Raw genomic sequence first — 27561 nt, 5'->3', positions numbered from 1 at the left:
AATGCCATCCAGAAAAGCGGTGTCAATTCACTCTGCCACCAGAGTGGAAGATTGTCTATTTTTGATTAATATAGTAGCATATATTACATTGATATAATGGGTGGCCCATGACAAGAGATTTTATATTGCTTCCTAGGGGGCAACAGGGGAAGGAGTACCACCTTAATCTCTAATTTTCTCAGTCATGGTCTTTGAGTATTCTTTAAAGCTTAAAACTAGGCACCATGCCCACCCCTTACATAGACACACACACGCACACATACACACACACGGCCTCCACGGTCATGCATGTAAGATGAACCTTCTGATGACAGCAAACAGACTCCCACTGACATACACAATAAGGAAAAGGGAGGACTTTTCTGAGACGTCTTGGTTAGAAGCCAGCTGTCAAGAGGCCGTGGAGAGCGAGAGTAAGTCTTCAGGGGATCCTTCCTGGTTGAGAAAATAGTTTCTAAGATGATAAAAGTGTTATATGCTGTACATGGAAGAGATCTTTCCCTTTATCTACTAGAGAAAGAAAACTGTTGCCAGGAAATGAAGTATATTCAAAACCCAAAAATAACAACTAAAAGAAAAATTTGTTAATTTTGCCAGCTAGCACAAGGAACTGGGCCACCAGTCAAAAGGCTCTGTGTCCAACTCAGAGCTGGATTCGCTTTAACAAAAATTTCCCTCTTCAGCCACCTAAGTGTCTGTTGAATTAGGCAAGAAGCCAAGCTGGGGTAGAAACAGTCACTCACATGAAATGTCCGTTTCCATTTGGATCTCTGTGGCCCTTTCCCATGTCATGATGAAAAAATGCTTCCTCTGCTTGGATGTTTTCAGGATGCCTTGGTTTGAGGAGGAAGTCAGATCTGCTGTTCAGAAGGCGTCCATAGGAGGGAAAGCCACAGCTTTGCACACTCAGAATCAGGCTGTCCGTGTCTTAAAAAAAAAAAAAAGAAAATTATTCCTCGCCCACTCCTACCCATGGTTTTGATGTTGAAAGAAACCTGTTGTGGTTTAGATGACTCGGTCAGTTCTTTTGGGATTTTCCAAAGTTTCCTATAAAAAGAAATCTGTGGGAAATGAATGATTGCATAATCACTAACATATGCCAATTTCTCTAAACCTGTTATCTTTTTAGTATTTTGAATTGTATTGTCCCAACTAGTGGATTGTTATCTTCTAATAGTTTTAAGTAGTGATGTAGATTGTATGGTCTCTCTTTCTCTCTCTTTTTTTAACCTTTGAAGCATATGTAGTTAAAGAAAAATCAAATACCACAAAAGGTAAGGCCAAGTTGTTTATGCAGCAAAATTACCAGGACAGGATGATGAAGGGTGGGAAAATAAGGCAATTATCCAGATAAATGGGGGGTGGAAGGAAAACTTGATTTCTTCAATTACTTGTATACCTTAAAAAATATTATTTTTAGCCTGACTTAAGTGAGTAAATGCCTCTATTTTCTCTTTTGGTAGTGTAGACTTGGCTAACTAGTAAGATTATTTGCCTTTTTTATCCGTAGCAGACACAGAATTTGCTCGTTTTTGCTAAAAAGAAATTAAAGTACCTAGGCCCAGAAAACCATCTTTAAAATTAAAGAAAAGCTGGAAATAGAACTTAAAGGCCACGGAATCATTTAGAAGGGGGTTGATGAAGAAAATAAAAAGGATGCTCTTCACTTTCTATGAGGATGAAGATCACTGATGTCTGACCTTCAATTTATTAAATGAGTTATTGATAAGGAATTCCAGAGGCTGCTGTTCCTAACAGCGTAGCAGAGAATCCACAGATTTATCACTTACCAGTAGAACAAAAGATCCTACAACAAAATGGATGCTAAAAGCAAACCCATTCTTTTTTCAAACTTTGTGAACTATTACTATTCTTTGTGAAAAGTCGAGGAGGCCAGTGAGGTACTGACGGCTGGCTAGAGCGACATGTGTCAGTACCCTGTAAACTAAGGCTCCACAGTTGGCATTCAGTTAGAGTGGAGACCAGTGGTTCTCAGCCCTGGCCGTACATTAGAATCACCTGGGGAACTTTAAACTACTCAGATCTGTCCTACACCAAGGAAATTAGACCCGCAGCAGGAGAGCACGGCGTAGGTGTTCTCTTTAAAAGTCCTTGGGTGATTCCAATCTGCAGCCTGGGGAGGGAACTACTTGAATGCTCTCATGGAATCTAGGACTTCCCTATCTTAAGCCACACCCTACTTGATTGTGAGTACATCTTTAAATGTACTATCTTTACAACTAGATTAGAATATAAGAGATTTTATTTTGCTACTGTGATATTCACAATACCTAAAATGATACCTGCGTTATAGTAAATCTTCAATGCAAATTTACAAATATTAATAAATGAATGAAGGATTACAAGGAAACATTTTTTAACAGTGAATGATTATTTAATAAGTGATGAATACATTATGAGAGAAAAGTTTTAGCATAGGGTACTATTATTCAGAGAAAACTTTATGAAAACGCTGAATCTTTGCCTGGGCTTTGAAGACAGGCTGAAATATGGCTTATGGAGAAAAAGAATTGCATAAGCAGAGATTGAAAAGTTTGGGGCTAAGCATTTTGCAGGGATGAGAGAACTGAAATTCCACTTAAGAATTATCTAGTACTACCCTCTGCATTCATGCCAGAATATCTGAAATATCTGTGAGAAAATCTACCCAATTTTAAAGGAATTCTAAAAAATATTGAAAGCTAAATGAGTTAGAAAACATAATTCGTGATCACAAAGGAAAGGAAGGGATGGTTAGGAGCTGGCAAATATCCACAGCTAATAAGTAACATTTCAATAACTTCATTTTACGGGAATGTTTTTAGTTTGGGAGATTATGGAAAAGCCAAAGAATAATATGTGTTTATTCCCATCAAAAATTATATATAATATCTTCATTGATAAGGTGGAGATCATGGGTTAAATCATGGTACCATTAAGGGGAGTTGTATTTGTAGGATAATAATACCGTGTGGTCAAAATTACCCTTGAAATTGTTTTTAATGTGTCTCAGTAAGAACAACACAGCCAATTTTACCTTCAGCTATGGAACTAATCATTTTTTCCATGATTGAGCATTATATGAAGTAGTTGCCTCATGTTTACAAACCATATTGTATATCCTTCCAAGTCTTTAAAAACTAGAATCACACTTGGCCTGACAAAATAATCAAACAAAGAACTTCATGAAAACTAGGAAACCTATGAGAGCTAAAACCACAGTCATACATCAACTGGGCAGAATGAAGGGAATAGGAACCTCCATTATATACGGTGTTCTCTCTGTCTCTCCACCTCCCTCAATTCTCTCTACTCTTATTTGTATGTGTATAGAATATAATGCAATTAACGAAAGTTAAATTTGTCTCTGATGAAATCCAACTAGTCGCTTGATCATTATCAAGCTGAGAAGCAGCATATTTGACGTGATGTAACAAGGACTTCTGTTCTCTTACTTCCGCTTAAAGTTTTTGTGAATGGCTTAGATTAAGAGATGTAGAAGAAAGTGTACTTATTTTCTTATGATATCATAAAGCTTGCAGGAGAGCTAATATCTTGGAATATAGAGTCAATATACAAACAGATCCCAACAATCTCAACTAATCATCTCCATTTACCATATCCAAAACTGAATTCTAATTTTCACTCTTTTCTACCTATTCCTACTCCAGAGTTTTATTCTCAATTTATATTGTTAATCACTCTGCCATCTTAGTTTGAAATGGAGTATTTAGTCCATATAAAGTAATTAGTGATGTTTGGGTTTATATCTGCCATCACATTATTTGTTTTCTATTTGATCCACCTGTTTTATACTTTTTTTCTTGATTTTTCTTTTTTGATGAATTAATCAAATATTTTTAATCGTTCTATTTTCTTTTCTATCAGCTTGTCAGCTGTACATTTCTTGCTTTCTCTTTAGTGGCTACCCTGTAGATCAAAGCAGGCATCCTTGACTTATTACTGTCTATTGCAAATGTTCTTGTATTCATAAATGGTTATTCCATTTTTATAGCTACACGGGCCCAAACCATGGAGTTATCCTTGATTCTTTTCTTTCATTCTCTCACAAATACAACCCAAGAGGAAAACTCTTTGCTTCAACTTCAAAATATATTAAAAATTCAGCTGTTTCTAACCACCTCCACTCTTAGCCCTCTAGTTAAACTATTACCAGCTTTTACCTAGCCTATTCAAACAGCTTCCTCATCAGTCTTTCTCCCCTATTTTCCTGCTAGAATCTGAGGGATTCTTTAAAATGTAAGCCAGATGATATCAGCATTATGCTGAAAACTCTTCAAAGGCTGTCCATCTCATTTACAATAAACTCCTGAATCCTTGCCATATCCTTCAAAGTTCAGTACACTCTGACCTCCATCCCTTCTATAGCCTAACCTCCTATGATTCTCTGTCACTCACTCCTCTCTAGCTGGGGTCCCCTTATGATTCCTCAAGTACATACCACACAGCTCCTACCTCAAAGCCTTTGAATATCTATGACTCTGGCCTGGAACAGTCTCCCACAGTTACCCACTTGATTTTCTCTCTTTCTTCAGTCAGGTCTCTGCTCAACTGTCACCTCTCCAAAAAGGGACTCCTTAAACACCTTTTCTGAATCAAGAAGCCTCCCTCTTTATCTTCTTGCTCTATTTTTCTTCATAGAAAAACCTGATGCACTAATCATTTGTCTATTTGTTTCTCCTTTCAATGGGAACATCATGGAGATAGAGATTTTGTTTCTTTAGTTCCCTCTCCACTGTCTAGAAAAAGGTTTGAACAGACCTCAAGAGAAGTTCAATGGATATGTAGGGAATTAGAGAATGAGTTAATAAATGACTTCCAATTTTTAGAAAGTTACATCTCTCTCATATAGTCTCATTTTATGTTCACATTCTTTCTTTCACAGTTTTTCAAAATAACTCCATAGACTGGGTTGTCCATATCCAGGTTTTACCCAGAATCCTGGAGATTGTGGCATACACCATCCAGGGCTGACTACTCCTTATCCACAGTCCTCAGGTCAGGCAAGGACATCCTCTCACTTGCATCCCAGCTAAAATGCCATCTCTCTTCTCTGTCATTATTGGTCCAGCCACCCAAGAGATGCTTGCTCTGACATCTTGCCCAATTATTTACCCTCTCAGAATTGCTAACTGCCAAACCTGTTTTTAAAGGAAATTTACACACAGTCAAAACTGTTGCTGCTAAGGGCGGAATATAGCTGAAAGTAAAGAGTTGCATTATATTATTTTCCCAAAGTAATCACATGTTTCTCTGTCTCCCTATCCTTCTCTCCTACCCTCCCTCCTTCTCTTTTTCTCTCCTTTTCTTCAGCAGATAGAACAGGGCTGTCCAATAAGAATATAATGCAAGCCACAAATGCAAGCCACACAAGTCATTTTAAATTTTCTAATAGCCACACTTAAAAATTAAAAAAAAAAAACAGGGAAAATATTTGTGACATCTTTTACTTAATGCGATATATATCTGAACATTGTGCATCCAACATGGAATCTTTATGATTATAAAAGTTTTTGTATGAACTATGCGACAGTGGTAACATTCTGGCCGTATCATGAATCTTTCAGGGTGTTAAACTAAAGCAGTGGTCATTCCCACATAAATTGTTAAAAAAAACTGTGGTTCTTGGGGGAAGGGCAGAGTGAGGGAATGAGGGGTGGGAGTTGGAATCATCTCAAAGACCTTTTGAAATGTTCATGTAGAGAGAAAAAGCATATGTGATTTGAAAAAATGCCCCAGGCAATTTAGGATCACCCCATTTCTTCTTCCAACTTGAGAACCAGAGTGGAAAAGAGGTTTCTTCCAATGGGAATGGATAATTAATAGAGACTCTTCCACATCCAACACTCGAAGATTACATGATGTAGAAGCTTGGCATCCTCCCAGCTCTCTCCTAAATCATCCCACATCATGTAACACTCATTTTTCCGAATAGAGGTGAAAGATTACATCCTTAATGTCCATTTAGCTAAATACGTCCCTTTTGGCCTAATGTGTAAAACATATCTAGATTAATGATCAAAGGCTGCCAACTGTGAAACAAATCATGGCTACCTTTCCTTTGCCACCCTCTCTCTCTGCTGGCTTTTCTCTAGTAACAGGAGTTTGTTCAGGATAACACCTGGTCTCCCATGTCCTGTTGGTTAGACTTGTAACTTATTTGGGTTGAAATGGAGGAGGTGGCATATTGGAACAAAGATTTATTGAAAGCCAAAATTGAATTCCAAAGAGTAGTCATGCCATTGTGAGACAACTCTGATTCGCATTTGCTTTCCCACACCATTTTATATCTCATGGTAGAGGCCGTCATGTGTGGGGAAGCAGTCCAGTAAATTGACAATTAGTCTTTGAATTCATGTATTGGCATCATCTTAATTCGGCACTGTGTCTTGATCCCTCTCTTTAAGATATACGTCATAACAATAGTAATCTAGACATTTCGAAGTTGTTCTGTAAAGACAAAAAAAATTATGTAAATCAACGTCTTCAAAATGCCTTGAGAAAAATCATTGAAAACTAACCAAAAGGCTTTATTTTTCATTGTCAGATGCTTTCTTTCTCATTTTCAGATGACAAGCACAATGATAGAGACCCAATGTTCTTGAAACTTTTTCTTTTTAATATGCAAACTTCTTGATTTGAGATTAAGAGTTTAGTGGCACACAACAGCCTGTGTAGCTTCAAAATGCCTTAATTATTTCAAATCCAAATTTAAAATGCAGACACCTAGTGTTACTTAAATGCACCCAGGTTTTTGTGGTTTAATAATAACATCTGTTTTGGTTTTTCAACCACAAAAGTGCGTTTAATCTGTTCTTCCTTTAGTTGAACTTTTCACATCTGCTTCGGCTCTGTTCCCATAAGCTAAAGACCAGATCTTTTGCAAAAGTAGGAAGTCTACCTGTACCACTGTTGTTCCAGCTCAAAAGATCTGTTTTTAATACCAGCTGAATATTTCAAAAGAATAACAAAAATAAACTCCTTACCCACAATGCACTTTTTATGCTTTTTGGCTTACATATCATCGTGTGGTCATTTTATGAATGCAACGCTGGGCAGAAATTTTAAATTAAAACAGTGAATTGTCAGATCACACATATCCAGGTAGTTCCCTCACACACCAGTTTTTTAAATCATGGACAAAGAGTGTATTTTATTGTTAATTATTTGTGAGAAAGTTACACCAAGGATGAACAGTGGCTTAAAAAACCCAGTGGTTTGTCTTGGACACATAACTAATGCTTATCTGAAACCCATGGGTCCTGAAAAGTAGGCCAGAAAATGTTGCAAAGACAACATTACTTCACAGATTTTCCACAATTGTTTGCCTCTGCTGGACTTTCGCTCTACTTCTGCCCTGTTTATAACGAATCTTGAGAGACATACCTAAAATCAGAGACTTTGAAACCAAATCCTTGGAAGTGTCTTTGAAAAACAACTAAAATGCTGAGAAGAAAATTTTTTTTTCACTCATGAATTTGATTGAGAAAGTTATTGAATAAATGAGTTCCTGGGTTAGATATGTGTTAATTGTTTTTCTCAAGTGGAAGGATTAACTCTCTTTATCAGCATTTACATGAGTTGAACAAAGCTAAATATTCAGTCTTTATTTGGACAAGATTTAATTGATATCAAGTTAGTCTAATTATTTTATTTTAGAAATTTATTTTGAATATGTGAGATGCACATAATTATATATTTTTCCTGACACATGATTATGTAATTATATTTGGTCCTGTTTACAGGACAGAGTAACACAGCACATTGCAATTAGTAGGTGTTCAACCCATGTTTGGTGAATGAAACCTAATGAGGAGATATAATGGGGAGAGCCTGGTACAGTACCTTTGTCTATGCAGACAAGATGATTCCGTGATTTGAATAATTTCCCAATGTGTAACGTAAATAGGAGCTGTCAGTGGGGATGATTCGACTTAATTCAAAAAATATTTTTTGGTTCTATGACATGTGCAAGTCCCTACAATAACCACAGTGAGAAAGACGAGGATGAGTAAGAGCTTTACAAGGTTTAAGTATAAGGTAAGCATGTAAATTATTAAAAATGCTTTAAGAAAAATAACAAAGCACTGGTATGGTGAAGCTAGCATTTGAGATAGGCCTTGAAAGAAAAGTAATCAAAATTTTGAGAGTTTTGAGTAGGAGTTGGGCAGGAAACGAAAGCAAGAAGGGAAGCTATCTAGTAAGAGAGCAAAAGATTTCAGGTCTAGAGAACAGCCCTAGGAAAACTGGGGAATGACAAGCAGTCAGTTTGTCTGGAGCACAGGCTTAGAGCGAGAGGATTAGACGAGGATAAAGATAGAAAAGTCGCTCGGTGGCATGCTGTGGAATGCTTTAAACACTATGCCAGGGAACTTGTACATAATTCAGTAGGAAATAAGAACCTGGATCTTCAAATTAGGTTTTCTCAATATGATATTCCAATAATTACCACAAAAATTATAATCATTTTGCCAGCATAGACAGACCAAAGAATTAACCCTTTTTTCCAAATTTGGTCAATACATTCGGTATAGTTCTTAAATTCATTTTTTGTTGAAAAGAGAATTCATAAGTGTGGGGGGGCGGTTGGGGGTTCTGTCAAATTTCCTGATCCTTAGATTAGTTACTGGGCTTGGAGATAAAGCAGAGAAGGCTCTCTTAGGGTTCATGAAGCAGAAACACTCATTCCCTGGCAGAGAGAAGGAAATTCTAAAAAAAATACAAGTAGAAAAATCATGCCTGGAACCTCTTGCACCCAAATGCTCAAAATGAAGTGCTTCTCATGATCTATTAGACTATTGGCGATTGTAAGAAGTAAGCTCCACATATGGACCATTAGTCAAATGACAGTAAACAAGATATTTTTTAAAAGACAGGAAGCAAAGAGATTCAGTTTTTTCACTTTGTTGAGAAAGTCATAAAAGCAAGTATATAAATCTTAATTGAGAAAAGCTCCATGATGAAATAACTCTATGGCTTAAAATAGGAGTGAAGCTATGTTGAGAAATGTAGTTTTGCTTTGTTTTTTCTCAACATAATGCCATATATATAGGTGACTATATGTATAAGAAGGAATTGGGTCATATTCTCACTAATTCACTCATTTATTTACCTTTTACTGAGACATAACTATGTGAATTGATTCTAGAATATAAAGATAGAACGATTCAATAAGTTCCAAACATCCCAAGGCAGATTTCTATTCTTATCCCCATTTTCTCCACCTCTACCTGGCCCACTTCCAATATTCTTTCCTATCTACTGAGTGATGCAAAGCTCCACTTGTGATCCCACCCTCTCTTCCTCCTCCATATTCAATCCATTATAATACTTTACAACTTTACTCATGAAGTAGTTTTCAATTCCAGTTCTATCACTAATCCAAGCCACCATCAGACGATATATAGGTGCCTGCAATACTGTACTATCTCATCTGCTTGCCCTTCTCCAATTCATTCTCCATGCAGCAGGCTGATTGATATGACCCTGTCACCACCTCCTACCCCAATCTCTATCCCTTCCTATTGCTGTTAGGATTTTAGTCACTGTCATACCTCCAACATTTAGCTATGAGTGGAACTGAATTCTACTTAGTCAAAGATGTGATCACTATACTCAAACGGGAAGAAAGATTAACAAACAAATAATGGGATAGATGAAGTAACTGGAAACAAAAATACTGGTAATTTTGCTCTTACTCACAGGAGTAACTGAATTTCACATGAAAAATAAAGCATCTTCTTCCACAAGGCAATGTTATCTTTACTTCTTCATATGGTTCCCATGATTACTCATTGGTTTGGTATTCTGAAGTTGGTGACTTGATTCAGAACATGAGAAAGCAAATTCTTTAGAAGTCAAAAGCAAGTTTCAAAAACTTAATTTATAAAGAAAAAGAATTTCCCAAATATTTTTACCGCTTTCCTTAAAAATCTTTCCTATTTTGTCGGTCACAGTACTTCCAGAAGAATTATGTTATTACTCTAGAATTGAAGTGGGGCTATTATTAAGGAGGCTACCCAGACTCAATTCTTAACTTAGATTTCGGAATTGCACAGTGTGTTTTCCCTTCTCATAAAGGATTAAAACCACATCACGATAGAACAATCTGTAAGAATCGTAACACTTTTAACAAGTAGGAAATGGATTAAAAAGCACTTTATGTCTTGTTAACGAAATCCCCCATTCCTCAGAAGCACTTTTTAGCATCTTATTAGTGGCATTTGAGCTGACTGACATATTGACCAGTAATTTGAACAGAAGATGGATCATTTCCACTCAGATCACAAAGGGAATATAAATTTGTGACTGTAAATTCAAGAGGGACAACTTCCAAAGAACTTCTTTAGAATAACCCCTCTTATTCTAAAATAGCTTTTAAAGTCATTTTAGGTTCTTTCTCAGTTTCTTTAAAAAACCTGTATCCAAAACTATACCAGTACTAAACTATTGTTTTTATTTGGATTTGCAACAGACAAAAGTGGAATTGGTCTTAAAGTGAAAGTTACTTAAAATATTCACCCTCTACTCATATCAATAGGAGACACTATATTAATAGCTTATGGTGTTTAGTTTGTATTTTTGCTTTCTATTTTTGCTATTTTGCACTACTCACACCTTAACACTAATTAGTTTTTGGTACCATATTCTCATTGATATAATAGCTCCTCGAGTTGGAGATGCTACAGTTATCATCTCTTTTTCTAAAATTTTTGAGATAAAAAGCCAAACAGGTCTGCTGTAACACAACAGTAAACATTTCACTTCACATTATGTGAAACAACGAGCTATGAGTCAGTCAAGCATCTACAGAACATACTCAAATATTTCCTTTCAACTACACTGTAAAGTCTCTCAGTATGTAGATCACTACCAATATTAACTACTTACTTACATTATTTTTTTTTTTGTTTTCATTGTTTAAAAAACAAGGAAGGAATTCATTGCAGGAATGTAAAGAAAAATACATATTCATGCGAGCATTTTGAAAGGGTTTTTTTTGGTAACTCTTATTCCACCCAAGAAAAATCACAATTCACATCATGGATGCTGTATGAATACTTTGAAGCATCCATCTTGATTTTCTGGAAATGTAACCACAGAAAAAGTAACTTCTTTATGGCACTTACAGATTTACCACCTAAACATATAAATTTATGCATTTTTAGTGTGTTGATCTTTATTTTGCAAATGTTTCAGCAGCATTTACTATCACTGAAGTAGTGGCAACGTGTTCTACTTAAGATCAAACAATTTCCCAAAATCTGGCAAGATTTAACAGAAATTTAAAACAATACTTTCCAGGGAAAACGCTAACCATCTGCAACTGTTATTATTAACACTACTCTTTTCCCTTTTTTCATCCTATATTATTTATACTTCCTGTTGCTCTCAAAGCTTTCTATCTATCATTAGCAATTAATTGTAAACAAATGGTTGAAGAGGATGTTTGTCCTTCTGACTTTCTTCCTAAATCAAACAAGTACAGTATTTTGTTTCAGTCACATGAATTTCCTGTCCACACACAGGTCTACCTGAGCTCTACTAAGAAAAATCCATGGCAGAACACAGAAATAATTGCTTTCAGAAAGGAGGAATATCATTTTAAATAATACTTTTGGTGTACTTATAGTAGTTGGATGGATTTTTCTAAAAAGGAAAAAGTTAAATGTGTCAATAAGGGCTACTTTAGATTAATAGTTTGCTAGTGTTATTTAAAGTAGAAAAGACACTTAGATACATTTGCACATAAAGAGAAATTGAAAACATCAGAACATACCCCGTTGTTTCGTATTACTTTGTCCCAAGCACATAAGCCCAGCTACGCTGGAGGAAGCTGTCTTAAACCAAATTATGTTCCCGTTCCTTCGTCCTTGTCATAACCATCAGGATACATCAACCAATGCCACCCACTTGTGTCTCTGCCAGAGAGTGCGCAGTTGCTTGTTCAATTCTGCAGTAGAGATGCCTCTTTGATGTTGTTCAGCCACCATTTCCTTTCCATTCACTTTTATCTCTGTCCTGGCACTCATTCCTGCAGCATCCTCCTCTCCAGATGGTCTCCATCTCCCCTTCAGAAGTGCCCAAAATACTCCAGCTTCCTCCTCTTGATCTTTCCCTATCGACAGCCGCGTGATCCCTCAGGATTTTAATACCAACCTATTCCCTGTTTATTCTTTTAGTCACAGATTTTTTCATAATTTTTATGGAGAGAAAAAGGCCACAAGATCACAAAATCCTTAGCAAATATTCTTGCACTATGAATCATACTTCTCAACTGTTTTCTGGGATGCTTGATTGGTGCATTGTTTACCCAACATATACTGAGCAATTATTATTTATCAGGGACAGTGTTAGGCCCTGGGGATTCAGGTATAAATAAAACACGGTTAATGAGAGAAGATAAATGAAGTGTGGGCAAGGTATGAGGGAGCAGGACTAGAAATTCAAGGAGAGAACAATCAATTATGCTTATGGGGAGTATCATAAAAAGGTTCATGGAGTTGGGTCTTGTAGAATGAAAAGAAGTTCATCAGGCTGATCACGGGTAAAGGGCACTCCAGGTAAAGTAAACAGGGTAGGGACAGAAATATAAAACAGAATGCCATGTTCAGAGAATTGTAAGTACTGTGTATGCCTACAGTGCAGCATCTAAGAGCAGTTGGGGGCAGTCTAATAGACGAATTTGGAGAAGCAAGTACAGTAAAGAAAGGGTGTCCCATGCCCTGATATTTGGACTTATCTGGAAGGCAACAGCAAACACTGAAAGGTTTTAAATAGGTAATATACATGATCATATCTGTAGTTTTTTTTTTTTTTTTTTTTTTTTTTTTTTTTTTTTAGATTTTTTTTTTTTTTTTTTTTATTATTTCCTTTTTCTCCCCAACACCCCCCGGTACATAGTTGTATATTCTTCGTTGTGGATTCTTCTAGTTGTGGTATGTGGGACGCTGCCTCAGCGTGGTTTGATGAGCAGTGCCATGTCCGCGCCCAGGATTCGAACCAACGAAACACTGGGCCGCCTGCAGCGCAGCGCGCGAACTTAACCACTCGGCCACGGGGCCAGCCCCCATATCTGTAGTTTTAAATAATTTCTATGATTGCACGATGGTGAATGGATGGGAGAGAAAGAAACTGAACACAGAAACCTGATAAAACACCCATATAGTAGCTCTATTGTGAAGTGATGAAAAGTGTAAACTAAAGCAATATCAATGGGTTACGAGAGGGGAGAGGGCAGATTCTAAGATTTAGGATACATTAGAACCTAAGGCCATGTTGGGAGGGTAACCTGGAGAAAGGAATCTGGGAAGCTTACAGATATCTGATTTGAGAAGCAGGGGAAGAGATATCATTTGTCCTGTTTTGAACATGTTGAAATTGAAGTTCCAGGGATGTGTCTGAGTAAATTTGACCAGAAGGCAGACAGAATTTAGGAAAAATAACTTGACTACAAGGAACAATGTTGAGAATATAAGTTGTCTGATTGTTATGGAACTCAAGAGTATAAATGAGGAGCCTTGGAGGAAGTGCAAAGAGGAGAAGAGGCCATACCTCAACTACCAGAAATTGCCAAAGTCTCACTTCCACGGCAAGTTGGGGAGCCTGTAAAGAATATTGAAAATAACTGGGGACTCATGTCAGCAAGGTAGGGTATAATTTACAGGGTCAGGTGCCATTGAGAAGTATTTTTTTAAAAAAAGATAAGTAGTTACTGTCGCTTGGTAGTTGGAAAAGGAAGGAAGGTAAGTCATGAAGCCACATGAAATTTTACTCTCGGATTTGACTGGAAAGAGTGATAGAAGATGATGATTATTATGGGTCAATTATTTCCTAAGATTTGAGAAACTGTAACATAGCATGAATGAAAAGAATCAGCAGAATTTAAAGGAGAACAAGGACATATAAAATCATTATCAAATAACATGAGTACTATGATAGAAACAAAAACAGAACTATGGGAGCATTGTTAGGAGAACTACATTCACCCACCCTTCCATGAATGCAAAGATCAGTAATATTTTAACTCTTAATTTACTGACTAATAACTTTCAGATTATAGTCTATCTGCACATGCACACAAACATGAAGAACAAAACTCTGTTGATATATTATTAAAAGACCCATCACAGTGTTTGGGTGCCTACATTCTGAAGCGAAGTGATTCATACAGTGTTAGAACAGAAAGACATACTAGAAATCCTGCAGTTAGGTCCCCTCATTCTGTTAGACGAAGAAGATCAAGCCCTGCAGAGGCTCCCTGGCACACCAAAGTCAATCAGAACACCAGCGGCAGAGTTAGAGCCAATTGGTACAGTAGTAGGTTTACCATTGTGCCTTGTTGCCTTACCCTTTCAAAGTCAAAGTTTCAAGTATAAAATTCAGCTACAACTGAGAAATTTGTTGTGATTTACATTTATCATGGAAACACTGATAACAGATACTGTTCTTTGCTACTATATGTCACTTTATCCTGTTTAAACAGACACATTTCAGAAAGTCAAATTCTAACTAGATTAAGCTACATTATTTATGGAGTGTTAAATATGTGTTGCCTTTGGGCCAGCCCCGTGGCCGCGCGGTTAAGTTCGCGCGCTCCGCTGCAGGCGGCCCAGTGTTTCGTTGGTTCGAATCCTGGGTGCAGACATGGCACTGCTCATCCAGCCATGCTGAGGCGGCATCGCACATGCCACAACTAGAGGGACCCACAACTAAGAATATACAGGTATGTACCCAGGGGCTTTGGGGAGAAAAAGGAAAAAATAAAATCTTTAAAAAAAAAAATGTGTTGCCTTCATAAGGTGAGCATAGAAGTTGTGACAATATTCTTCTTTCCCCCCAAAATATAGAAATGTATTCGGAATGACATTCTCTCGTTAAAAGTAGCACAAGGAAGATACAATTTGGTTTTGCTGTTGTTCTCTTGTTGTTTTGGTTGTTTTTATTTTTCCAGTGGTGGGAGCAGGAGTGGGGAAAAAAAACTCTTAAATTTAAGTTTCCTTTCTAACTAAGCAAAAACAAAGCTTTGGTTTTCAGCCTCAATTCACTTCAAATCTTTTACCCTAGTCCCACTGGCACTGTCACTTCAAAATCACAGCATAATGCAGTACACTGTCTTCCAATGTCAGTAAAACAAAAGCTTTATTGAATAAGTATGTGTGAAAATGCTGTGAACAAAAACATCTCCACAGGCAGCACCTGATTGGCTCACAGCAACGCTCCCCATTGTCATATCAGAGCTCAGCAAGTAACTTCCTAGCATATCAGGCGAATGTTTCTTTCAAAGTTGTTTGTCTTTTTTAAAAGAAGGAATCAAACAAAGAAAATTAGGGTAAATATTTTCCTGGCCAAAACTGGGAGTAAACTGTTCTTCTCAGTTATAAGAAGATAGGAACACAGACTGTGAAGAAATATATTTGCATGCTACCTCTCCTTTCACTCTACACACTTTTTCAATAAAATCGCTGAAGGTGATTTCCTCCCTTTGTAAAATCTCCAGGGGCCACTGCTGTAGTTTTTCGTTTAACTACGGCATAAACACAGATGCATCAGTTTAACTGCATATTTGATGAACACTCAGTCTCTACCTAATGGAGAATTAGAGACGTCTCTCTTTTGTTCCTCACTCTTGTATCTCAGCAGACTTCGCCATATCCTAAAGCTATAAAATTACTACAGTAATACAAAACCCAGCACTGCTGTGGTAGCCAACACAACTGTGCTAGAGTCTCTATTATTCCATAATTTCTCTAATTTTGACCCTGCTTATAGGGCAGCTACTCTCACAAGTCTTTAGGGACTAAAATCTGGAATCTCACTAATTACAATCAGTTTTGCTGTCTTCAACCTTGGCAGCTGTGTCAGCAGCCACACCACTGCTTACATACAGTTGTCTCTACCTGCCTACAAGGTAATGCTGCCGGCAAAGCTGTCCATTGAGTTCACATGAGCCCAATTCAGATTTCTGTCTTTGAAGGATCTGTGTCTTGTCACTTCATTATAATCTCATATTTTAAATAACTTGAAAAGTAGCTTCAAAAATCATCTGTGATAGAAACAATCTGATATAAAAGACACATTTTTCTCCAATGAGTTATCTAACAAGAATTCTAAACTGCAAAAGCTAACTTTGTAAAGGCTATGCTAAAAGTGCTTCATGCATGGTTATTTCCAACTCATTAAACATCTTTAGAAAAATATACAAATGCCTTCAAAGCAGTGGCTTAAAAGAATCCATCCAGGCTTTTGAGGTGAGAGCAAAAGAGTAGGCTATTATAAAAAAAAAAAAAATAGGAAAAGCTAAGCGCTATTAACCGTGATCAGGTGTTTAATCTAAGACCAGAGATAATACTCCCAAAAATATAGACTTGGCTACAAATCTTACGTAGAGTTCATGGAATGTACACTCATGTTTGTTCATTCATTCAGCCAGTCATTTACTCATTCAATAATTCAATAATTATTTATTGAGCATCTATAAATATATACAATGTGCCAGGCACTGACCATAGATGGAAAAATAACAGACAAAGCCTCCTGCCTTCCTGGAGTTTAGATTCTAGCAGGGGATACAAATAATAAAAGTGCATATTTAAAACAAATAGAGGTAGCATTAAGTATTATGAACAAAAATAAAGTGAGGTCATGGGACTAGAGAGACAGGGACTACTATTCTAGATAGATGATCAAGGAAGGCCTCTTAGAAGAGGTGGCCTTTGAGTAGAAACGTGAATAAAGAGAAGGTATGAGTCATGTAACTGTCAGGACTGAGACCCTTACAGAGAGAAGAATAGAAATATACAGCTCCCGAGCAGGAAATGGGCTTGGAATGTTTCTCAAACAACAAAGATGTAGGAGTGAAGAAGAGTAAGGAGAAAATTAGAAGCAAGAGAAAGGGTCTTGAAGGCCATAGGAAAGATATTGAATTTTATGCTATGTAGGTTAGAAAGCCCCTGGAGGGTTATGAGTAGGGGAAGGCTATAATCCAATAATGCACGCACATACATGCAAGCTCTCCAAACATTCCTTTTTCCAACACACAAAGATTTGTCGGCAATCCACACTCTCCATGGGCTACCACCTTGCGTATTCATTGCTGCCAATTTCTGCCCTACAACCTGTTGAGTGTCTATTTCTTCCAACAGAGAGATTAGAACAAAAGAGAGGGTCAAGGGAAAGACTATGGCAACAATTCACGTATTATGGCATCTTTTCACACATGCTCTCACTCAGACTTCCTAAAAACTCTGTTAGGTTTGTAAGGGAACTGTGGTTATCCTTCTTTTATAGATGAGAAAATGGAGAGTTGAACTTCTTCGAACAATGACACATTAACAAGAGTTAAAGAGCTGAGACTAGAGCTTAGATCTTTGCTGTTGAGTCCAAGGCTCATTTCTTTACACAAGGCTGTCTCTCAAATGAAAATCAAATTAGGTTATTCTTTTATCTCTGCCCATATCTCACTCACCAAAAGCTAAAATAAAATTGGGCAGAATTTTAAGGGAATAGAAAGTCCCACTTAGAATAAATAAACTCATTGCCCAGTGAGATGAGCTCAGGTACATTGTATTGTTCTCCTAGGACCAGAGCTATGACCGTTTTATCATGTCTGATAGCATCTTGAAAAATCCTGAGCAAACACATCCTCAATACAACTAATTGATTGATTGATTAAGAGAGAGAAAAATAGAAGGATTAGAAATTTTCTTGGCAAGGAAAAACTATTATTCATCATCCTCGTAATCTCCTTCATACTTTACAGAGACGAGTGAACTTCATTTTTAAATATTTTTTATACATACTTCAAGCTTAAGTAATTGCCCTATTCTTTACAGACAGATTCATGAAACACTACTTGGGAATAAAAAACTTTCTTGTGGGAAAGATATATATCAAAGATCTGCATGCAGAACCACTTTTAAGACTGGATAATTGTCATTGCAATTCAACATGTATTGGGCACCAATTAAGTGCTTGAAACACCCTGTTAGATACTGGCAGTACAAAGGTGAATCAGATTATCATATGATATTTTTGGTAGATCATGTTATTTTGCAATATTAAGAATATGAGGGGGTAATAGAGGAAATAACATTATTTTGAACGTAAGTTGATAACTTTCTTCACCATTCCCCTTTCCCTGCCCTTCTGAACTCCTTATCCTTGAAAATTTCACCTAAATCACACTTAAGTGTTTTTCATATTCTGCTTCTGCAATCTCCCCACCAACCTCATCCTTTCTCCACTTGACTCCCTCCTCTCTCCCAAAAAAGTACACTGATGGGAAGCATTCTCTGAAGCAGGTGGTTATGTCTGTCTGAGCTGGTCCTTCATTCTCCAGTTGGCAGAAAGATAAGCAAACATTCCTCAAAATAGCCTCTGGCCAGAAAAAAGAGCTGCCTGGAGTTAACAGTCCTGAAAGTTTCTCTTAGAGAAGTCAAACATGACAGGAAAATATTGAAGCCCCAATGGGCCAGCTATATCAGAGATCACAGCAAAAAGGTCAGCCATGGGGAAGGAAACCTGAGTCCAAGGAAGCAACTATGCCAGAAAAGGCCAATAAAACCAAACCAAGGGTATTCCAAAGGGATCTCTATTATAGTATTTTAAAAATTCTGAAATTAGTGACATCAGCAAGATGATGGACTAGGAAAATCCAGGTTCTCATTCCCCAATGGAAACACAAAACAACAACCTAAAACTGACAAAAATAACCTGATAGACACTCTAAAAATCAGTCAAAGATCTACAGCAACCAAGCAAACACCCAATTAAGACAAGCCACATACAAAGTAGTAGGAAATTTTGTGGTGTTTTTACTTACCTTTCCCCTCTCCAGTTTGGGGGAAGCAGCAGTCCAGTCAGTCCCCAGTCCCATTCAGTGAGCTGAAGAGAACAGACTGAGCCAAATTTGAAACTATCTAACCTGTCTCCAAGCTGCCTGAGGTATTGGTCTATCTGTTACCCACCTCAGAGCACAGATGGACAAAAGTGGCTTGGATCTCAGGCTAGAAAAAACTGCAGTAGGCAGCAGGCATGACCTGTGGAAACTGCAAGGAGACTACAGACCCATGAACACCTGGGGGCAAGAGACTAAGGGCAAAGGAAACTGAACTTCAGGATCTGAAAGATATAACAACTAAATTGAAAGATATTCAAGAAGGGTTCAAAAGCCACTCAAACACGCAGAAAAAAGAATCAATGAACATGAGGAAAACGTATTTGAAATTATCAAATCTGAGGAGAAAAAAGAATTAAGAAAAGTGAACAGAGACTAAAGGACTTATGGGACACCATCAAACTTATCAGTGTACACATTACAGGAGTCTCAGAAGGAAAAGAGAGGGAAAAAGATGCAAAGAGCTTATTCAAAGAAATAATTGCCTGAAACTTCCCAAATTCAGCAAAGGACATGAATATACAAATACAAGAAGCTCAATGATCTCCAAGTAGAATAAATTCAAAGAGACCACACCAAGACAAATTCTAATCAAACTTTCAAAAGGCAAAGACAAAAAGAGAATATTGAAAGTGACAAAAGTGACTTATCATATAAAAGGAATCCTCAATAAGATTTTCAGCAGAAATCTTGTGGGGCAGAAGGCAGTGGGATGATATATTTAAAGTACTGAAAGAACAAAAACCTGTCAACCAAGAATTTTATATCTAACAAAACCATCCTTCATAAATGAGAGAGAAATTAAGACATTGCCAGAAAAACAAAGGCTGAGGGAGTTCATTACTACTAGACCCACACTACAAGAAGTCCAAAAGGAAGTCCTTTAAGCTGAAATGAAAGGATGCTACACTGTAATTCAAAAGCATATGAATACGTCAAGTTCTTTAGTAAAGGTAAATACATGGACAAATATAAAAATCTCTTGAGATCAACATCAATGAAAATTTAGCAATTTGTGATGAAATCACTTGCTGAAGGAACATCATCTCTACTCAGAGATATACAAAATTAAAACCACAAATGATATAAAGATGCTCTTGTTTACAATTATTCTTCTAAAATTTCATAATACTCCAGAGGAGTTAGAGAATGAAAGTTGACACGCAAAGTTGCTGCTACAAAAATAATTCCTATTCTAGCACAAAGAGTTTCTGAACAAATGGAACACAAATAGGCCAGTACTGATTTTGATAAAGTAACCCTGCATTGAGTTTTCCATCTATATGTAATGAAAACAGAGAAAATGAAGATGAACTGTAAATGCTTTATTAGAAACAAAACTACATATGACTATTAATGTAGTGATTGGATGGAGTTCCAGAAAAAAAAAGTTTACAATGTTCTTCTAAATTTATCAAACAAAAAATGATTTTATTTGAAGATGAAGTAATTGTAGGAATATATTTGGCTGTAGTTTATATCCATCTCCTTGATATTTCTCCAACTGGTACAGATTCAGAAAAATCTAATACAGCCACTGAAAAACATTTCAAAAACCACACTTGCAATTCAAGAATTGACACATATTGTATCTAAGATTGATTATTTTTAAAGATCAAACTTTTTTGATAATTTTGTCTTTATTTGTACATTTTGTTATTTTTAAATAATTTATCACTTTAATTTGCTGTATTAGAGTAACTTTACGTAATATTCATAGTTTTATAAATGTAATGCTTTATATGTTTGTAAATGTTTGTACTTGAGATGTATTAAATATTTAGTTATATTGATTTTTTTATTTAAAATTTTGAATGCTGAGCATTTTGTTTTGTAAAATACTAGTAAACTAAATCCTGATATATGGTCCTTTTGTTCTAAAATGATGATGGCTATATCCAAGAGAAAGTGAAAGAGATAGACGTATGAGATGATTTCATTATAAAGTTTGAGTGATCTGAGAGAGGTTTGCTCAGAACCCTATGGTAACACCAAAACAGCAGAGCTATATTATGCTTTTAGTCAGATCAATGCACTACTCTCTTTTGAGGTCCCAGTCCACGTCATAGTAAACACTGCCATACATCATAAATGATTGTAATTTTTGTATAACTATGTTTGAGTTGAGTTGCAGTAGCACTTGATTGGTTGATATAATAATATGTTATATTCTTAAGTATTTAATTAAACATTTATTCTTTTCAATTTTGCAGACCTTATTTTTCTCCTTCTGGTTGCTAACATTTATAGTAGGCCATGGTCAACTTCATAGGACATCTCCCCATGCCTGTAATATCTAGTGGTTAAAATAACTCTGAGAAAAGGAATACTTGAGATGACTTTTGAAGAATGAGTCTTTGAATGGCGATTCAAGAAGATTAGGAATGTCATTCCAGGTGAAAGGAATACAATGAGCAAAGGCACCTGGTGATGTAAAAGTAAGGTGTACAGAGCCAAACTACAAGCTCTTTCACGTTACTAAAATGAGAAGTCTGTGGGAGAGAATAGAGAGAGATTAAGATGGAAAGGTTCTGGGGAAGGGGTGTAAAAGCTTTGTACAAGAGGGCTTGGACTTCAGCCTGGGAGAGGCTGACCCTGAATTACTTTATGCAATGGAATGACAGGTGATTTTATATGAATCACCTTGGCAGCTAAGTAGAGATGAATTTAAGGGAACAAATTAAAAGGCAAGGCCATGAGTTAAAATACTATTGCCACGTAAGAGGACAACAGTATCCAAAGATAGGTGCGTGGGATGTATTTCTCCCAAGGAGAGTCTAGGCAATTCCTTTGGAGACAAAAGGAATTGAAATTCTACTTCTAATTATTTTTATTTTGTTCTTCAAAATTTTTTAGCTTTTTTCACTCATTTTATAATGTATAAAATTATACGTTTCATAATATGCATAATAAATTAGTTGCATATTTCATTCATAAATGATATAAACTGGAGGCCAAGGCTCAACAATGTTTATCAGTGGGAGTTCTGGAAAACAAAAGCTCAGAGAACTCATTGTTCTGTTAGAGTGACACAAGTGTTTTCTAAGCCAGTGGTTTTGCTGATGGGGAAATACAGATAGAACTGTGAAATATTTAGGAGCTGATATCAGGGTTTGATGGTTGTTTGGACATAATGGTTGAGTTGTCAAGTCTATGCATATGAACATTCCTGTACGCTGGTCAGAAAGCAAAGCTAGAAGTGAACCTAGGGTTACAAGGTGAGGCAGAGCAAACAACTCCATAAAAGAGGAAGGAGATCAGTGGAAGCAGAGGTATTCTAGTAGCGAATTAAAAGCAGATGGGGAAAGACCATGTCCAAATTATTTCTGTTATAAATCAAAAAGTACTTTAAAAATATGGAAACAAAAAAAATGTCCTCGAACTGCAGCGTAAAACATTTGGGTTAGCTGACAGAAAGAACTTCATCAGTAGTCATTGTTAAAAACTATATATTAACACAGAAGGTCATCGTTTCTGTTTGCTATGGTTTAAACCTTCCTCCTGTGTCTGTGCAGAGAACACTCAAAACATCTTCTCTTGGTTCACTGTTTTTCTCAGCTGTCAAAAAATTTGCATGGTCGGTTTAATACCCCCTAAACCAGTATCTTCCTTACTGCAGCTTATCACTCATGGACATCTTAATGATTTCTTTGATAATTCAGACTTATATACCATAAGAAGTAGAAGATTATGGATACTTAAGAACATGTTTTCACTATTGCAGAATAGAAGACTAGACATTTTGCAGAAATCACACATCTTTTGATCCAGTTATCAAAACTCCACTTTCCATAGGAATTAGGATATGTTTCCAAGAAATATTAAATGCTCTGATACAATCAGGGTGAAAACTACAGGCTCACCCTGTGCTTAGTAGATGTGGGTGCTTCTGCTATGATGCAAGGCTAACAAAGTAGTCACACACCCAGAATACATTCGCCCGGGTTTGCTCCTATGTAGTTTAAAATTCTTGTGACCTAAGATATTTTGGTTAGAAAATAAAAGCAAATTCTCCTCTTCTCGAGGTCACTGTCAAACTGTATGTTACCCTGAAAGAGGAGAAAGGCCTTGGGAACTGTCTCCAGTCTTATCCTTTAACGTATCAACATGGGTAAGTCATGCTGGTCAGCCAGTTGTAACCTTGGGAGGCATAGAAGCCCAGCCTTGAGAAGATAAGATATGAGGGATAGGTAAGCTAGGGAAAATTTTTGCCTCCTGTTTCACAAGAGCCACCAGGACAGGCCTTGGGCAAATTACTGAGAGCTCTTCACCCAGGATATGCTAAACCCATAGGACTATAAGATAAACAAGGCTATTTAAAGATGTGTGTTTGTATAGTAGAAACGCAATGGAAAACAGGCTTTCTTATATACTGTTTGTATTTTGAAATAATTCAAGACCACTCTGATTCTTTCTAATTAATAACAATGAATATTAATTAATATGAATAGTAGTCTTAATTATAATATATTATAATATAATTATATAACTTTATTATAATTATATTAATGATATTATAAATATTAATAAATAATATTATTTTAACAGGATAATAAGCATTGAGTAAACACCTAGAAGACAGAGTCCAGTATGAGAGTTAATTTGATTTCTTTTAAAGTTATGATCCTGAAAAGTTGTGTAGATTCATTTGTATTTAGTAAAATACATGTTGTTATTAAATGTATGCTTAGGGGAAACTTGCCCTGTACAGCAATAGTTAATATTAACTTCCTCACAAAACTCACTTTACAGATGAGAAAACTGGGGCTCAAAGAAGCAAAAGTAACATTCTTAAGGTTACACAAACAGGAAGCAGCACAGCTGGGATTTGAACCTAGATCCAAATGTTCAAAGATTCTTCTTGGATCCATTATGGAATTACTCATTTCGTACACATTACATGTCTATATGGAAAGTTTTTAATGTCATAGAGGAAAGCACAAATTGTTATAAATTGAGTACAGCTAAAGCGTTCCAGGAGATTATAAGCTAATTGGAGAATTAATATATACAAAGATATAGTCTATTAAATAAATATGCATATACAATGATACAAATTGTAAGTCTGAGTTGAGGGGGCCATGATTGTGCTAATGAATTTCAGACATTTATCTTCCTTCTTGTATAAATTTACAAGTTCCTTCATGACAAAGACTACTGGCATATTCTGCTGAGTGCAAGGACACAAATTCCTAGATGTGAAGTCTTGAGGTAGAATAGTTCCATATTGGACCAGTACGGCACTCCACCGAATGGAGCTGTATTTCCAATATGGTAACATATGATCAACTATGTCAGTGCAGATTTTCCGAGAAGCCAAGGCAAGATTTTACATACAAGGTTTGGGGGTTAAACTTTTCTAGTGGGTTAAAAGGAAGGAAACAGGAGTAGGCAGGAAGAGATTTCAGATCTCATGTCTAGCCTATTCTGAAAACATAGAGGAAAGGAAAGCTTGCATTAGGAAAGCCCTTCGACTGCAGGGCAGTTCTGAGAAATTCTCAGCCAGGTCAAAGGGAGAAGTCCTGAGTCTCAGGGAACAGGCCGGCACAAGTGCCCCCACCATACACAGCCATTGGCAGGAGTAGCCAGGGGAAGTTTGGCCTTGGAATTCACAGAGTGGGCAGCTGGGACTGCCAGGCAACTCTGCTCCAGGCAATAGCCTCTCTTGAAGCAGATCTGAGCTGCGCATATCCATGGTTGCCACTTCTGAAACTAATATACATCTATGGACAGCTAACTTTTGACAAGGGAGCCAAGAACACACAATGGAGAAAGGAAAGTCTCTTCAATAAATGCTGCTGGGAAAACTGCAGAGCCACATGCAAAAGAGTGAAAGTAGACCATTATCTTCTACCATACACAAAAATTTACTCAAAATAGATTAAAGACTTGAATGTAAGACCTGAAACCATAAAACTTTTAGAAGAAAACAAAGCCAGTACACTCTTTGACATAGATCTTAGTGGTATCTCTTGAATATCATGCCTCCTCAGACAAGGGAAACAAAATAAAAAATAAACAAATGGGAGTACATCAAACTAAAAAGGCTCTGCACAGCTAAGGAAACCATCAACAAAATGAAAAGAAAACATAACAACTGGGAGAAAATATTTGTAAATCATATATCCAACAAGGGATTAATATCCAGAATTTATAAAGAACTCATACAACTTAACAACAAAAAACCAAACAACTCAATCAAAAAATGGGTAGAGAATCTGAAGAAACATTTTCCAAAGATGATACACAGATGGCCAACATGCACGTGAAAAGATGGTCAACATCACCAGTCATTAGGGAAATGCAAATCAAAACTACAATGAGATATCAACTCACACCTGTCAGAATGGCTATTATTAAAAAGACAAGAAATAACAAGTGTTGGAGAAGATGTGGAGAAAAGGGAACCCTCATACACTGCTAGTTGTAATATAAATTGGTGTAGCCACTATGGAAAACAGTATGGAGATTTCTCAAAACATTAAAAATATAAATACCATATGATCCAGCTATTCCACTTCTGGGCATTTATCCAAAGAAAATGAAATCTCTAATTCAAAAAGATACATGCACCCCTATATTCATTGCAGCGTTATTCACAGCAACTAAGAAGTGGATACAACCTAAGTGCCCACCAAAGGATGAGTGGATAAAGAAGATGTTGTATAAATATATATATATGTATGTTTCTATATATATATATATATATATATATATATATATATATACACATATACTCAATGGAATACTACTCAGTCTTAAAAAAAAAATGAAGTCTTGCTATTTGCAACAACATGGATGGACCTTGATGGTATTATGCTAAGCGAAATAAGTCAGACAGAAAAAGACAGTTACCATATGATTTCATTCATATGTGCAAGATAAAAAACAAACAAATACATAGATACAGAGACCATATTGGTGGTTACCAGAGGGGAAGGGGGCTGGGGGAGGGCAAAAGGAGTAAAGGAGCACCTGTGTACATTTCATATGGCAACTAAACTTTTGGTGGTGAACGTGATATAGTCCATGCAGAAGTTGAAATACAATAATGTACACCTGAAAGTTATATAGCGTTATAAACCAATGTGACCTCCACACAAAAAAATAAATATATCAATTTGGGGTTCACCATTCTCTACATTCTAGATTATCTTACATGGTGAATTTTACCTCTCAGTTCTACTCAACATAATCCTTCTAATTTAGTTAATCAAGCCTGTTTTTTAATCCATGTGGAAAGAAAAATTTTCAAACCTGCAATTAATTGGCTGATTATTTTCCACTTATGAGGAAAAGAAATATTGCTGCTTAGGGTTAATTGGTGTGTTCTGCACAGTAACAATAAAAAATTTTAACAATCATATAAATAAAATCAACATGCATCAAGGGTCTATAGAATGGTGTCTTTAGTCTCCCAGCGTACTTGACAGTTCCTCTAATGGGAGGTGAGTAGGCCTAGAAAATGACCCTCCCATCCATCTGAGGCTAGCCTCCCCAACCTGCTATAATATCTGGTGTGTGTTTTAGTCATGAAAAGAATCAAACTCTTTGCTGGGAGTCAAAAAATTGTTAGTGGCAAAATAGGATGTTATTGGCATAAGAGAGGCCATGAAGGAATAAACAAAGGAAAGCAAACACTATGGGAAGCTAGTGCTCACTGACCAAGAGGGTGCTTGAGCGTTTTATTGTTTGACTATACCTTAATGAATCAGCTTGTTCAGTGCTAAATGAGGCCTGCCTGGTGTCTTATCAACACATAACCACATGCAACAGCAAGCCTTTATTGATCACCTATTGGTTACACTCCTTTTTTCCTAGACCTGTGAATTCAATGAGGTATTAGAAATCATCCCCGTCCTAGATACTATTAAAACCTATCACCCACACTTGTAAGGAGTTTTGAAGTTTACAGTGCACATTTACATTATTTTGAATACATGAAACAAGATAAATGCATATTATACTTGTATAATAGCTAAATTTTGTTGAAGGTTCTATGCTGGACAATGTGCCCAAGATTTTATGGTAAATAACACTTAATCAATACAGCAGCCCTGTGAGGTGCAATTATCCCTCCCATTTTACAGTTGAGGAAAGTGATTATTAATAAAATTAAGTGACTCACCCAAGGTCACACAGCTGGCAAGGGAAAGTGTAGAAAACTGAATCAAGTTTGGATAACTACAAAGTGACTGCTTATAACGGATCTTCCTCCATAGTAAGTGATATCTAACAGTCAATGTTAGTAGATGGCACATATCAAGTGATTGTTTCAAGTAATCAAATGTGCCAAGAATTCAAAGAAGTGATAGTCCTGAGTCCCTTATTTTTAACAGGGACCCAATAATATTTGTTGAATGGATGATCAAACGAAGGGAAGAATTAAATGCACTGATAGCAATGGTAACTCTATAAAATCACAGATGGAAAGAGGGAGATATTCCTGTCTACGGGTCAGCTTAAACAAAAGAAGGGAGAGCCATGAATTCCGTGAGAATATAAATTGGAAATGGAGAGAATGGTTCTATATTATGAACTAGATGGTCTAGGTAGTCTGGTATTCAGCTAACATTTACTTAATAGTTTCTAATCATCATACATTGTAGTAAGCTCTTTCTCAAGACAGATGATAGATAAAT

The sequence above is a fragment of the Equus caballus genome, chromosome 18 (genome assembly GCF_041296265.1).
Source record: "Equus caballus isolate H_3958 breed thoroughbred chromosome 18, TB-T2T, whole genome shotgun sequence".
Classification (NCBI taxonomy): domain Eukaryota; kingdom Metazoa; phylum Chordata; class Mammalia; order Perissodactyla; family Equidae; genus Equus; species Equus caballus.
Note: the sequence above shows the minus strand (reverse complement) of the source record.